The sequence below is a fragment of the Scylla paramamosain genome, chromosome 30 (assembly GCF_035594125.1).
Source record: "Scylla paramamosain isolate STU-SP2022 chromosome 30, ASM3559412v1, whole genome shotgun sequence".
Classification (NCBI taxonomy): domain Eukaryota; kingdom Metazoa; phylum Arthropoda; class Malacostraca; order Decapoda; family Portunidae; genus Scylla; species Scylla paramamosain.
In genome coordinates, this window is record NC_087180.1 from 13,256,102 (window position 1) to 13,270,654 (window position 14,553).

At 43.3% G+C, this 14,553-nt stretch overlaps 1 protein-coding gene across 23 annotated transcripts in view; it reads left to right on the forward strand.

The window, feature by feature from the left end:
• LOC135115862 (probable G-protein coupled receptor 45) overlaps positions 1-14,553 on the forward strand; it is a 313,244-nt gene that overhangs the window by 150,529 nt on the left and 148,162 nt on the right. For all 23 annotated transcript variants that reach the window (XM_064032905.1, XM_064032907.1, XM_064032904.1 and 20 more), the window contains one exon: positions 14,431-14,487. The gene's annotated coding sequence lies outside the window, so the exon portion shown is untranslated. The remainder of the gene's footprint in view (positions 1-14,430; positions 14,488-14,553) is intronic.

Below are 14,553 nucleotides of genomic sequence, written 5' to 3' on the forward strand. Positions count from 1 at the left end.
TATTATTGTTATTGTTGTTGCTGTTGTTACTTATGATCATTATTATCATCATCGTCTGCTTTTTTTTAACGTTTGTGTGTGTGTGTGTGTGTGTGTGTGTGTGTGTGTGTGTGTGTGTGTGTGTGTGTCTGTGTTTGTGTGTGTGTGAGAGAGTTGGCGTGCATGTTGTTTTGCCTCGGTAGAAATCAAAGCAGTGACCTCTCTCTTAATTGGATGCTTTTATCAGCGTCCATCGTCAGGTGTCGCTTCTATTTCGAACCTTTGCGACCAAGGGGTCTCGGGTGTGCGCGTTCAGATATTGCGAATCATATTTATTTTTCCGAGGGGTGAAGAGGTGCGGTATTCTCACTCTGCTAGAGCATTAACATACCTAGTTTTCTAATGTAACGCGATAGAATACCTTACTTTTTTCTTTTATAATTTTGGGAAAGAAAATGAAGACTCGCTCCCGTTAGCATCGTCCTTCTATATAATTCATAATTCAAACTGTATCGGTGTCCATAAATATATGATTTACGTGCGGGACTAAGCCAGGTATTGGTTATTGTTTTCATCAGTCTCCCTCTGGGCAACGGTTCAGTCCTGCAGTATTGAAACTCTTACCGTCGCCGCTCCCGTCACTGCCAGACTGTCTTGGTGTCATGATAAAAGTCGTTATTATTTCCATTTATTTACTTATTTTACTTAAAGGACCAAGGATACATCCAAGGATGCCGAAAAGAAACTGTAGTAAACTGTAGAGGGACAGGCCACGCACATCTACTCCTTGCGTAACTTATGTGTGGAGTGCAGCTTATTGTCATGGCCATCGCTCCCCCTGATGGCGTGGCAGTTGCTGGTCGTGTTCTCCAGTTTAGGAGACCAACGTGAGCGATACCTATTCCGGTGCGTGGGGAAGAGGGAACATTCCATCTCTCTCTCTCTCTCTCTCTCTCTCTCTCTCTCTCTCTCTCTCTCTCTCTCTCTCTCTCTCTCTCTCATGGTGGAGGAGATGCGTCTCTCCCCGGGACGTGCGGTACCTGTTTGAGGAAGGTCCGGTCTCTCCGTTATCTGTAGAAAGTCCCTTATCTCGCCTAATCTAAATGAAGTGGTATTTTTAGCATTAAGTGTCTGTCATGTGATATTATTTTATACTATCTTTCAGAATTTTGTTGCAGTATAACATTTTCCTCCTGAAACTGAAGACTTTAAATGAATTAAGTTTCTTGACTGTTTCCTCGTCACAGCAAATTATGTGACTTTAAGGAACTACATTGACTTTGTGCTGCACGTGCTTTGGCGTTCTGACATTATGCGGCAACAGGCACCGAGCCTTACAAAACAATAATTATTCGTGTCACTGGACTGAAACCCTCCAGTGAAAGTGATGACATCCGTCAGATCTGTTTGTTTCCGAAAACAGTGACTAATGGAATGACGCATGGCGACAGACATGTGCAGGTGTGTACGTGTCTGCAAGGTTGTGACGCGTGCAGCCTCCCCACATCCTTGTCTCGCATACACATACAACAAACAAGTGTCTTTCCGAAACAACAGCGATTTCATTCATTAATCTTTATAGCACTACGAACACTGTTATCCTGTCTGGAAAGAGAGAGAGAGAGAGAGAGAGAGAGAGAGAGAGAGAGAGAGAGAGAGAGAGAGAGAGAGAGAGAGAGAGAGAGAGAGAGAGAGAGTCTGTGAGAGTGAGTGAGTGTGTGAGTGTGTGAGTGTGAGTGAGTGTGAGTGAGTGAGTGAGTGAGTGAGTGAGTGAATGAGCCAGCCAACCAGCCAGCCAGCCAGCCAGCGTGCTTGCGTGCGTGCGTGCGTGCATGGGAGGAGTGAGGGCGTGCGTGCGTCCGTCCTTGTCTTGCCAGTCACTATTCACCAAGAGCTCGTTAAAACTCAACAACCTCAGTTTTCTCACCAAACTACTCCCGCGTCTACAATAATAATTTCGATCAAGGTCACGGGCATGCGCACTGGTCTTGCCTCTTGATTCTCTTTGATGGCTTGTTGTTCCGTCTCATTCCCTCACCTCGCAGCGAAACACGACGCCTCCACTCACGTCGCCTTGATCGTGCTTGTTAGCCTCGCCGACGCACCGATCTCACTGAAGGAGAGTAATGGAACGGCAGCGAAGGATTCCAGGATATCATTATTGCCGCTAAACGTGTGGAATGTGTCGTCTTGTTATCCAATGCCACTAACGCTCCAAACATTTCAGTCGGTGGAAAAAACAGGGATCAGCTCGAGAAGTTTTGCCTGGTTGTTTTTCACTGTCACGTTGCCTTGCTGGACGAGGCTTGTGCCGTCGAAGTTTTCCTTTCCTCACTTGCCGAGGACGTGCGAGATTTATATTCTTGTTACTTGTCGCCACTCACGCTCCAGATCCCTCGTGTCGGAGCAAGACCCGCGCTTAGCAGGACAGGTTTTCCAGTTTCGGTGTTGTGATTTTCCGCTGCCGTGCTGCGTTCCCTGGGCGGCAGCTCTCAGCGATGAAAATGAAGTCCTCCTCTCAGGTATTCCCACACGACGTGAATAATTGAGAGTAAGTCACAACTGAAGTATTACGATAGAAGATCCGCTTAGTTGACGTGCACCTGTCTTCCGGTGAGGTTTAGCACTAAATCTGTGAAGCCAGTTTGTAGCGCATGATAGACTCTGACCTTTACGTGTTTCATAATTGTATACACTTGTGCCTAAGGTGTCTTCGTGAATTGGAAGTTTCATGTAATCTCACTTTTGTTCGTCTGACCAACTGGAATAATTTAATGCCAACTGGAGGTCAAGTGAGAGACTTCCTGCCACTCAACGTTGCTCGAGGCACCAAGAAAATAGCTTATATAACCAAATGCCACAATTATTGAACACGCCCTTGACACAAGAACTCCTTTCACAACACTCCTTTAAAATGCAATGAGAGTAAGAAGTAGCTCAAGGAGTGGCACGGAATAAAGAGCCTCGTTAAGAAGGATGAAAGAGTTATTGAGGTTACCACCAAGTTAACGCAAGTCGGCATTCAATTAGGTTTATCAGAGCGGTGGTGAAGCCTTCGGGGCCTCCACGTGATTCCCTGAGAGACCTTCGTACCGCCGTGTGCAGCTGGGAGCGGGAGAGGAAAGAAGCGAAGGATGAGAGGACAAAGGAAAACAAATGAAGAACAAATCAGCAGTAGGCATATTGGTCCTTCAACTGTCTGTGATACTTGTTACCGAGTGTTAGTAAGGGACGCAGGCTAGTGAAGGTGAAGGCTCCTCCCCACCTACTGTTTCCTTCATCTTTGTCAAACAGGAATGTAAGATGAGGACAAGGAGGAAGAGAAGGAGGAAGAGGATAAAGTAAAAGACCTAGGATTGGATGACAGAGAGGAAAGATAAGCAGGGGAAAGTGGAGGAGGAGGAGGATGAGGATGAAGATAAGGGAGGGAGAAGACGAGAACGGCGAAGAAGAAGAGGAGGAAGAAGAAGAGCTGTCACTGATTGTTTGAGATTGATATGTAAAAATTAATTGGAAAAAAATCTCGAAACTATTTGTGAAAGATACTGAAGAACATGAGGTTAAACACAACGACCGAGAAGGAGAAAAAGAGAAAGAAGAGAAGGGGAAGGAATTGAAGGAGAAATAAAAAAAAATAAAAAAAGACATAAAACAGAGAAACAAGAAGATGAGGAAGAAGAAGAGGAAGAAGAGGAGGAGCATTGGAAAGCAGTTCAATTATTGTTAATTTTGTGTATGTAAAAGTGCCGTGTGAGCGTCAGGTGTTTTGTTTTGCCTTGCTAAATAGATGCACTTCAGATTTGCAAGAATAATATACAGCTTTCCTCCTGCAAGCTCCCTCCACACACACACACACACACACACACACACACACACACACACACACACACACACACACACACACACACACACACGAGCAATAAGCATAAGTTTTAATATTTCTGAGTATTAGCTAAGTTACCACTTTTGAATCGTCCGAGGATCTTGAAATTTATATTTTGAAGTTAACGTTGCGATATCTTAAATCTATTATTATTATTATTATTATTATTATTATTATTATTATTATTATTATTATTATTATTATTATTACTACTACTACTACTACTACTACTACTACTACTACTACTACTACTACTACTACTACTACTACTACTACTACTACTACTACTACTACTACTACTACTACTACTACTACACACACAATGTACACAAACGAAAGACAAGAGAAACGTCCCAAGATACACTTCAGGCTCTCTTAGGAAACTCTGAGCAAAAAAGCAATCTCTTATATAATTTTAACGATCAATGGACAACCTCTTCAGGCAAGTGACGAAGAGGAAGAGTAGGAAGAAGACGAAGAGGTGGAAAAAACAGGAAAAGAAGTGGACGAATAAGGGAGAATAATAAGCACGGAATTTAAAGGAGTCAGGAGGCTAAGGATTGGACTAGATAAGGCATAATAGGACAGGAAAACGGAGGAGGAGGAGGAGGAGAAGGGAATTCGTAAAAGGTAGGAGGAGGGCAAGAGAAAGTAGGGAGAAATTCTGAAGAGTAAGGCGCGGAATCTCTAGTATGAGAGAGGGAAGGGAGTGTGAGGGAGGGGAGTACAAGAGGTTTTTGAAAAGGAGATGAAGGGGAGATGAAGGAGCGATATAAGGAGAGAAGCTTCTTCAGGAGGATGACTTAGACGGAGGGCGGCGCTGGAGGGGTGGATATAAATATTTCATGAAGTATTGGCGTTTTTCGGATAACCTTCCAGCCTGTTTGTAGACTGTGTTATATTTTTCTATTTTCCTCCTCTAAGCTCCAACACTCCCCTGCTTTGTTTTGAATTCACTCCTCGATCTGCTGAGTAATTTTTTTTTTCCCCCTGTCACTTTTCATTCCTGTTTTTCCTTTTTCTGAATCCTAACGCTCGATTATTTTCTTTTGTATTAATTGCTACCCGATAAGTAGTACTTGTTTCCCGTCACCTCCTTTCGCTCGCCATCAATTGTCGCCCATTCTGGATCGCTTGCCTCAGAGTTTGCGTATAAATGAAATGAATTATGAGATTTTACTGGTCGTGCTTCCCTGATCTGTCTTGTCTTCCTCTTCCCGTGTTTATCCTCTATTTTTCCCCCTCTGTTCTTCAATCTATTCCTCTTTCTGCTTCTAAGTCTCCTTCCTTGCTCTCTACCCTTTTTTTTTTGTCCATCTTCATTTTTTGTTGTGTGTTTCTTTTATTTTTTTCTCTCACTCCTGTTTTACACCGTTTCCTCTCCTCCTGCTGTTCCTTCTTGTGTTTTTCCTCCTCCTCTTCCTCCTCCTCCTCGTTTTAGCTTGTTGATAATTTAAAAGTTTATGGTACGACTGAGTTTCTTAATTGGTGATGCTAGCAAGGGGAGGAGTGATTTAACTCTCTCTCTCTCTCTCTCTCTCTCTCTCTCTCTCTCTCTCTCTCTCTCTCTCTCTCTCTCTCTCTCTCTCTCTCTCTCTCTCTCTCTCTCTCTCTCGTTCTACTCTCCTATCACTCTTCATTTTTATATTGTTGTCTTTCCCTCCTTTCATATTCTTCCCTCACCTTGTTTCTCGTCACTTTCCTCTTGTTTTTCCTTTCGTTTTCTCTTCCATTTTCTGCCATTACTTTCTCGATTTTTCTCTTCTTCCTCCTCCTCCTCTTTTCTCCCTTCCTTTGTTTTCTTCTGCTTCCCCTCTCCTCTTTAAATATTCCCCCAAAGGGCAGTTCTCTTCTCTCCCCTCGCTCCTTCTTTGTCTTTTCTTCACATTCCTCTCTTCCATAATTCCTCTCAACCCTCGCACGTCAATCTTTCCTCGTGCATTCCGCCAGCTTCCCTCTTCATTACGGATTTAAAGTGTCATGCTTTTGTTCCCCTGTGACGGTGTTTTTTCCTCACCTGGTTACACTCCTTATTTACCTGAAACCTTCTCTTTCTTCTATTTTTTTTTGTTTCATCTTTTCTCTCTTATATACATACACGAAAGCCTTTTTATGGAGCCAGTGGTTCTATCTCCCTTATTCTTTCCCTTGTTTCCTTGTAGCTTTCTGCCTCGGGCTGTTTCCTCACCTAATAGTTTCCTTTCTGTGCTGCTTTCCTTTCCCCCCGCCTCGCACGCCCTTCCAGCTCTCGCTGTTTCGTAAACTGGAAGTCGTGTTATCGTGGCTTGGCTGGAAACATTGATGCAATAAGCCGATAGACTCAGGCCTGGGATGAAGGTACGGTACGGGGCTCCTGCTGTATGACGAGGACGAGGAGGAGGAGGAGGAGTAGTAGGAGGAGGAAGAGGTGGAATAGTGTTAACCGGAAGGAAGCATGTGTAGCCGTGAGAGTAAAGGTAGGAAGAGGAGGAGCAGGAGGAAGAATGTGTTAATGTTATGAAGAAACAGAGAAAGAAAGAGGAAAAAGAGCTGGAGAGGGAGAGCATCCGTGCGTTTCATAAAAAAATCAGGTGACCTCGATTTACCCTTGGCATTATTAAGATCTGGAGCGTGAGGCTGTGAGGGAAATTAAGAAGTGCACGTGTGTGCGTGCGTGTGTGTGCTTGTGGGTGTGCTCTTGAAAGCCTAGTGTGAAAGAAGATAAAATTAAACCCACGTGGCATTCTTGGAAATCCAGAAATAATTACTAGCGGAATTAATACGAAGGTAAAAGACCACGTGGCGGCGGTGACCTGAGATACACACCACCACGCAGAGCAATTCCCAGAAGACCTCCGTGATTAGTGACCTGATTTTATGTAAACCCCTTCACTTCACTTCACCTTGCTCCTAAATAACCCCCAACCAGTCACGTGTACGCAATCCTGCTACGCGTACCTTCTTCCTTCTACTACTGCGTCTACATCTTTTCCTCCGTGAGTTTATCTATTCCTTGCGTGTCTATTGGTAAGTCTAATCCCGGCATCCCCATCACGACACGATTGACACTTAAATTGAGACGCTTAAAAGAATTTCGCGTCTAATTAAATAACTTTCTGACGTTTAATGAATAGGGTGAAGATGATGAGATGGAGGAGGAGGAGGAGGAGGAGGAGGAGGAGGAAGAGGAGGAGGAGGAGGAGGAGGAGGAGGAGGAGGAGGAGGAGGAGGAGGAGAAGGGGAGGAAGGGAGGGTCCGTCATGTGATGAGGGAACGAAGATGCTGAGAGAGAGAGAGAGAGAGAGAGAGAGAGAGAGAGAGAGAGAGAGAGAGAGAGAGAGAGAGAGAGAGAGAGAGAGAGAGAGAGAGAGAGAGAGAGAGAGAGGGGTGAGGTGAGGAAGGAGAGGATAGATGGAGGAACTGGGGATGCGAGAGACGATGCATCAAGTGGGATCTGTCGAGACTGCTGGCTTTGTCCTCCTGGTTTATATGTAAATTAGTAGACTTGAGGGAATGAGAGAGAGAGAGAGAGAGAGAGAGAGAGAGAGAGAGAGAGAGAGAGAGAGAGAGAGAGAGAGAGAGAGAGAGAGAGAGAGAGAGAGAGAGAGAGAGAGAGAGAGAGAGAGAGAGAGAGAGAGAGAGAGAGAGAGAGAGAGAGAGAGAGAGAGAGAGAGAGAGAGACAGACAGACAGACAGACAGACAGACAGACAGACAGACAGACACACACACACACACACACACACACACACACACACACACACACACACACACACACACACACACACACACGAAACAGTCACACAGAAAAGCTTAAATTCAGGAACTTACGTAATGGTTTTACGAATTTTATGGAAGTTTGGTCTTAGAAACTGTAAAAATCTGAATTTTATTTGTTGTTGCAGTGATATTTGATGACCGGAAAAAAATGGAACGGGGGAATCAACGATGGCGGGAACGAACGATAAGAACTGCACCGCATGTGAACAAAGTTAGGTGCAATTAAATTTCAGTGGTTTGCAAAAATATTGGTAATCTCGCTGGGTGGAAAAAGCTGCGAGTTCTATTGTGGCGTCGTATAATTTATGTGAATGCAATGTTTGGTAAAAGTTATATTTAAAGCTGTGCAAAGTCAATAGATACTAATAGTTATAGTGTGAATAATGGTGGTAGCAGAGCAGGCAGCAGCAGCGGCACCAATACGTAGTTGTAGCACTATTTTTATTAGAAGCAGTAAAAGTAGTAATGGTGGTAGTATATTATCACTACATAACCGCAAGAAACTGTCCCACATCTCATAGTTTACATTATATCCCTTTGCAATCACAAACTGCCTCATGGGGGCCGACAGGTTTGATGCTGTTTGTTCCTTTTCTGTGCTCTGTTGCGTCAAGGCGGCCACAGCTCACCAGACCAAAACACAAAGAATGGTGGCTTTTTTTTTTTTCACCCCGCCAGAAAGCAGCACTACAAGTATCAAGCAAGTATCAGGTCATCTCATGAAGGAAATTGCATTTTGTCTTTTTTGGAATCCTGCTCCTTGGTCCTTAGGGAGCGGGAGTTTGGTTGACTTTGTTTCCTATCTCTTTGTTTCTCGTCTCTATTGATTCCGCGCTTCTCCAGGATTGCCTTGTGATGCGTAAGAAAACCATCATTGCAACAGATTTTCAATTCTTACTTTTTCTTTCACGCGTGCGATGAGAAGGAGGCATCAGAGGGCAATGTGGGGGAAGTGAGGAAGACAGCACAGCCCCAGAAGTCACAACAGAAGTCAAACTAAACCAAGACGGGAAATGACATTGCGACAGACAGACAAACAACATCCGGGGAAAGTCCAAACTCAGCTTCCACAACAGACCGTAAACTCAGAGCGCACTGAGTTCAAAATTAGATTCAGCCACAATTGAGCGCCGTTCGAGAGCCTCAGCCAACAGATACCCGGCAGATATCAGAGCCAACCAGCACCACGCCCTAAGAGAAGCTGGGAGGAGGTGCAGCAGGCGCGGGGAGGTGCCGGGAAACGAACGGGACGGGAGGGAGCTCGGCCACCCAAGGGAGTCGTCCGCTGAGAGATTAACTTGGAAAGAAAGGAGCACTGAAAATGGTTAGGGAAGTTCTTACCTCGCAGGCACAGAAAGGCATGCTGCTGTTCTTTCTTTTTCTCCTTTTCTTATTACTCTTGCTCTTGCTCCTGCTACTGTTATTGGTGTTGGTGGTGGCGTTATAGTGTTCGCCGTTGATGACTTATTATTATTATTATTATTATTATTATTGTTATTATTATTATTATTATTATTATTATTATTATTATTATTATTATTAGTATTATTAGTATTATTATCTCATAACCGTAACTGCTCTTCTTGTGGCAGTAATAGTTGTAGTTGCAGCCCTAGCAGCAGCGGCAGTAGTATTAGTAGTAATAATAATAGTAGTAGTAGTAGTAGTAGTAGTAACTGTTGTGTTGTTGTTTTTGCTACTGCTACTGCTGTTTCTGCTGTTGTTGTTGCGCTGATGCTGGTGTTGTTATTACTGCTGTTGGTGCTGTTATTGCTGCTTCTGTTGGTAGTGGTGGTGGTCGTGGCAGTGCTGGTGGTGGTGGTAATACTGTTATTGTCGTAGGTGTTGGCGTCACACTGCACAAAAACACAACGCCAGCTCTGTGCTCTGCTCCCCGGGTTTCCGTTTTGTTTTACTCACTGCTGTCTCTCATCGACCGTGAAAACAGCATTATGTAAAGAGGCCAAACGCGCGTGTGGCAGTGCAGGTGTTTAGGGGACGCTGGGGGCTTAATGGGGGGGGTGGGGTAATTTCAGGTGCCCCATTAAATCCTGTTGATGTTGTCTGCTGTGTGTGTGTGTGTGTGTGTGTGTGTTGGTGGTTATGTTTGCTTTTTTTTCCGTTTGGTGTATTGTTTCATGATTTTTTTGGTGTGTGTCCATGTTTTGTTTGTTATCAGATACATAAAGCATCAACTTTGATATCCATATACATGAGTACACACAGCGGGCGAGGCGTGTACTCATGGAAATGTGTGTCTGTGTCTTTGTGTGTGTGTGTGTGTGTGTGTGTGTGTGTGTGTGTGTGTGTGTGTGTAGCAGTCGTACATGAATATGTGAGTTTCCTATCAATGTGCTTATGTAGTGTGTGTGTGTGTGTGTGTGTGTGTGTGTGTGTGTGTGTGTGTGTGTGTGTGTGTGTGTGTCCGTTTCTCTGCATGTATGTTTATCTTGTTGCTTGTACCCTCGTGTTTACATAATTTTTATATGGATTTATGTATGCGTATGTGAGTATGCATGAATGTATGAATCAGTATATGTGTGCAGGTAGATGTATGTATTTAAGTAATTCTATGGATATGTACATTCTCTCTCTCTCTCTCTCTCTCTCTCTCTCTCTCTCTCTCTCTCTCTCTCTCTCTCTCTCTCTCTCTCTCTCTCTCTCTCTCTCTCTCTCTCTCTCTCTCTCTCTCTCTCTCTCTCTCTCTCTCTATGTTAATCGTTGCTTTACATGACGCTACACAATCAGCCAACGGAACAGTCGCATCCCTCCCTTCCTCTTTCTTCTTCTCGTCTTCCTCTCCCTCTCTCCTCGCCCCGTTACGTCCCTGCCTCCCTCAGCCTCCCTCCTGCCCTCCGTGATGCAAGTATCGTGTTCCTGATCCCTTCTAAGAGGCCTCACGTGCAGCCCAGGACTACACGTTACCTGCAGAAACCTGAGGGAGTGACAGGTACACGGCTCCGTCCTAATTACCTCTTTGAGCTTACCTGTGTTCACCTGGCTTACTCTCACCTAGTTTTCTGATATTGATTTAAGTTTTGTTTTGATTTTTATTGTTGTAATTTTTTTTTTAGTTTTGTAGTTTAGTATTTTTTTTCGTTTTTAAAATTTTTTTCTGGTTTTTATTTGCGTTTTCTCTTGATTTTCAGTGTTGAGATAAGTATTTTGTTTTATATAGTTTTCTGATTGTATTTTTTGTTCTTTGTCGTTTTGTTTCTTTAATTTTTTTTTTATCTTTTGTCTTTTTATCTCTTGTTTCTTTGTTTTAGTTTTATTTTTTTCATATTAGTTCTTCATGTTTCAGTTGAGCCTTGTACTGTTGTCGCTCGAGGTTATCTTCAGTTATTGCTGTTATTTTATTCATTATTTTCTTTCCTGTTCACTTTCTATTTTACTTTTAACTCTCTCTCTCTCTCTCTCTCTCTCTCTCTCTCTCTCTCTCTCTCTCTCTCTCTCTCTCTCTCTCTCTCTCTCTCTCTCTCTCTCTCTCTCTCTCTCTCTCTCTCTCTCTCTCTCTAACTGGTACATTTTTTCAGTACTCTTTTAAATACTTTTCAGTCTCAATTTCCCTTTCCCTCACACTATCCCTCTCTTTATCCTGCTTCTACACTACTCTCACTTCGTCCCCCTCCCTCATTTTTTTCATTCTGTTTTTCCCCTTTCTCTCTCTCCCTCTCTATGTCTCCCTCCCTCCCTCTCTCTTCAGCATCCGCTTCTCCTATTCCTGTCCTCTCCCTACCCTCACTCTCGTCCCCTTCACAAAGTATCGTATCGCTGCAAATATTGTACGTATTTTTGTTATTGCTCGCGTGGTGTTAACACTTGACCTCTGCGCGCCGGGCCGATGTTGAAATAGGACTTGATGAGTGCTGGTGGCGGTGGTGGCGGTAATGGTGGTAATGGTGGTGGTGGTGGATGGTGGAGGAGCGAGTTGATTACAGTCAAGATATATTCCATGAAATTGCATTCAGTGGATTCATGCAGAAGTATGGGCGCACGCACGCACACACACACACACACACACACACACACACACACACACACACTGGAGAGCTATACACGCGCAGATGAGAACATTAAACTCTACTAAATCATGGCAAAAGAGAAGCAAATATAGAAAATAAACAGACAATACCACCACTAAAACAACAATTATCCTTAAAAACAACAGCAATAACAAACATACAAACGGATTTGACGATCTTTTGAATAATGTAAACCGTTCACATTTTCACCCAGAGCAATTTATTACACGAGGGAGACGAGAGGTAAGGTCAGATGGGGAATGATCGGAGGGGGAGGGAATCATTTTGAAACCAATCGGCAAATTAAAGCTTTTTATCTCTCTTTTTTTTTCCAGTTTGCAGGTGAATTTTTTTTTTCCAGGTTGCAGGTGACGAACAGGTGTAAAATAGGTGTAATATCTGACGGTGTGTTGCGCTGGCTGGCATTTACATTTACCTGTCACTCAACACATGCCTACGTGGATTTGCGTGTGCTCCAGAGAAAGCTGTGCATGTTTACCCTCTGTGTGTGTGTGTGTGTGTGTGTGTGTGTGTGTGTGTGTGTGTGTGTGGACATGATTGCAGTGTATTGTTCGGTGTTGTGTTGCTATTTTCGATGAGATTGTTATTTGTGTTTGTGATTCGGTCATAAATTGAGGTTCATATCGTTCATGCAATTCGTTGAGCTTCATTTGTTTGTTTGTTTGTTTGTTTGTGTGTGTATGTGTGTGTGTGTGTGTGTGTGTGTATGTATATATGTATGTGCGTGTGTGCGTGTGCGTGTTCTCTGATTCATTGCGACCCAACACCAAGAGCAACAAAAGCGTCCAGAACAATAAGATCAACAAAGAAAATATTACTTCCTATTACTTCCTCGGCTTCTACTGCTGCTCCCTTCCTTACCAGTATTACCACCACTACCACCACCACCACCTCAACTACTGCTGTTACTATTTTGCTTCTACTGCTACTGCTATTACTACTACTACTATTATTACTACTACTACTACTACTACTACTACTACTACTACTACTACTACTACTACTACTACTACCACCACCACCACCATTACTACTACTACTACTACTACTACTACTACTACATCAATAACAACAACTACTACTACATTAACAAGAATAATAATAATGACGACACTAACAGTAAATTAAGAACTCAACAACAGCAGCAGCAACAGCGGCAGCAGTAGCAACAGCAACAATAGCCTTTAATAGAGGCCCTTAAGGGAGGAAACCTCTACTAGAAATCTTGGGACGTTGAAAAATAATCTTGGATCCGCATAAATATCCAAACTCGCCCCAAAACCTAATCAGTTGTTCTCTGGCTCGGGGCCAACCTTTCCACAAAATTCCATTGAATTTCGTTGATTACTTTTTTTCAGATAATCTCCAGACATACAAAGACAGATGGACGGACGGACAGACACAGACAGACAGACGGACAGACAGACAGACAGACGGACAGAGAGCCGGACAAACAGGAGCGAACGTGTACGTCTCCAGGGAAAGAACAAAGTAGTAAGAGTACTGTGTTTGTTAGCTGGACATTGTATCGTCCCTTCATTTGTTCTCATTTCAAACAATTTTTCATTTTCTCTTACCCTTTTTTCAACCAAGTCTCATGAGGGACGAATTTCTATGAAAATCAATGAATATTTATGAATATTTATGGAGCGTTGCCTTGCTGATAATTGCGCGGGGAGGCTGAGCGACGCGGGGCAAAAACATTGCCATTGTTCTTCGTCTGAAATAATGAATATCAGAGACATACTAGTTCCGGAAAGCGCAGCAGTACCGCGAGGCTGGAAATCCTCTCTCCCATCTGTGTAATCAATCGTGTACGTAAACATGAACGTTTTTTGTCACTAGGGGACGAGGGTGGAGAGAAGGGTGACTAATGCCAGTACTTGTTATTTGCTTAAGTGATGAATGTTTCGTGCCGTTGGGAAGTGCCTTGGCCTGTGTCCCTAATCCCCTTCATGTCCTGTCCTGGGAGGGAGAGACTCAACGGACGGCAGACATGAGTGTAGAAGACTGTGTATGCTGAATGACGACGGGAGTGAAGGGGCGTTGTTTGCACCACGAGGGAACACCTACTGGAAAAAGATTGCTCGGGTGCTTTCTATTATTTTGAGTTTCCATGGAGCTGGGTACACTCGCGTACATAAGTGAGAAAAAGTACCCTGGGAATGTGATGTAATTACGAAATTGAGACGTGGCTGCAGGGTGCGAATGTTATTTGTAGTCAGTGTTTATACGATAATACTTTGGACTCGTGTTCAGGAAAATGCGAGGCAAGTTATTATTTTATGTATTATCGTGTGCGTAAAGTGAGTTGTGCTTGCGTGTGCTGGAGCTGGAAGCTGGCCAGGGAGACTAGATTAATATTTCTTAAAACATAGGTATAATTGGTTGTTTTTAGCCTTGTTATGCTTTAGTGTCACCGATTTTCCTTATCATAATTTTTGTTTCTGTTCGTTACTGTGTCTCGTATTATCTGATATTTCATAAATTACCTTATCACATATATTTCAAACCTTCATTTAATTTCACAGCCGTAAAAAGATTACTTTGTGTTATAAACAACAATGAGATTATCTTAGACTTGCGTTTTAATATCAGGCAAAGGAAAGGATGTATGAAAAAATGTCATGTAAATGAACATATGTATATGAAAGTAACTTATTCAGCGTGCTTAAACTTTCCTTTGTTACATTTTTTTCCAGTAACTCGTGAACACATCGAATCTCAACTTGCACACAACTCACACACAAATCTCTCTCACACAGGTTGGCGCTGGACTGGAACGCAGGCAGGAAAAACAACACACACCGAGGGAGAGCTAAGTAAGTAAACACCAAGAACAATATCACGTTTTCCTTCTCTTAATTGTCACCGTAGCTTTCGTGTTT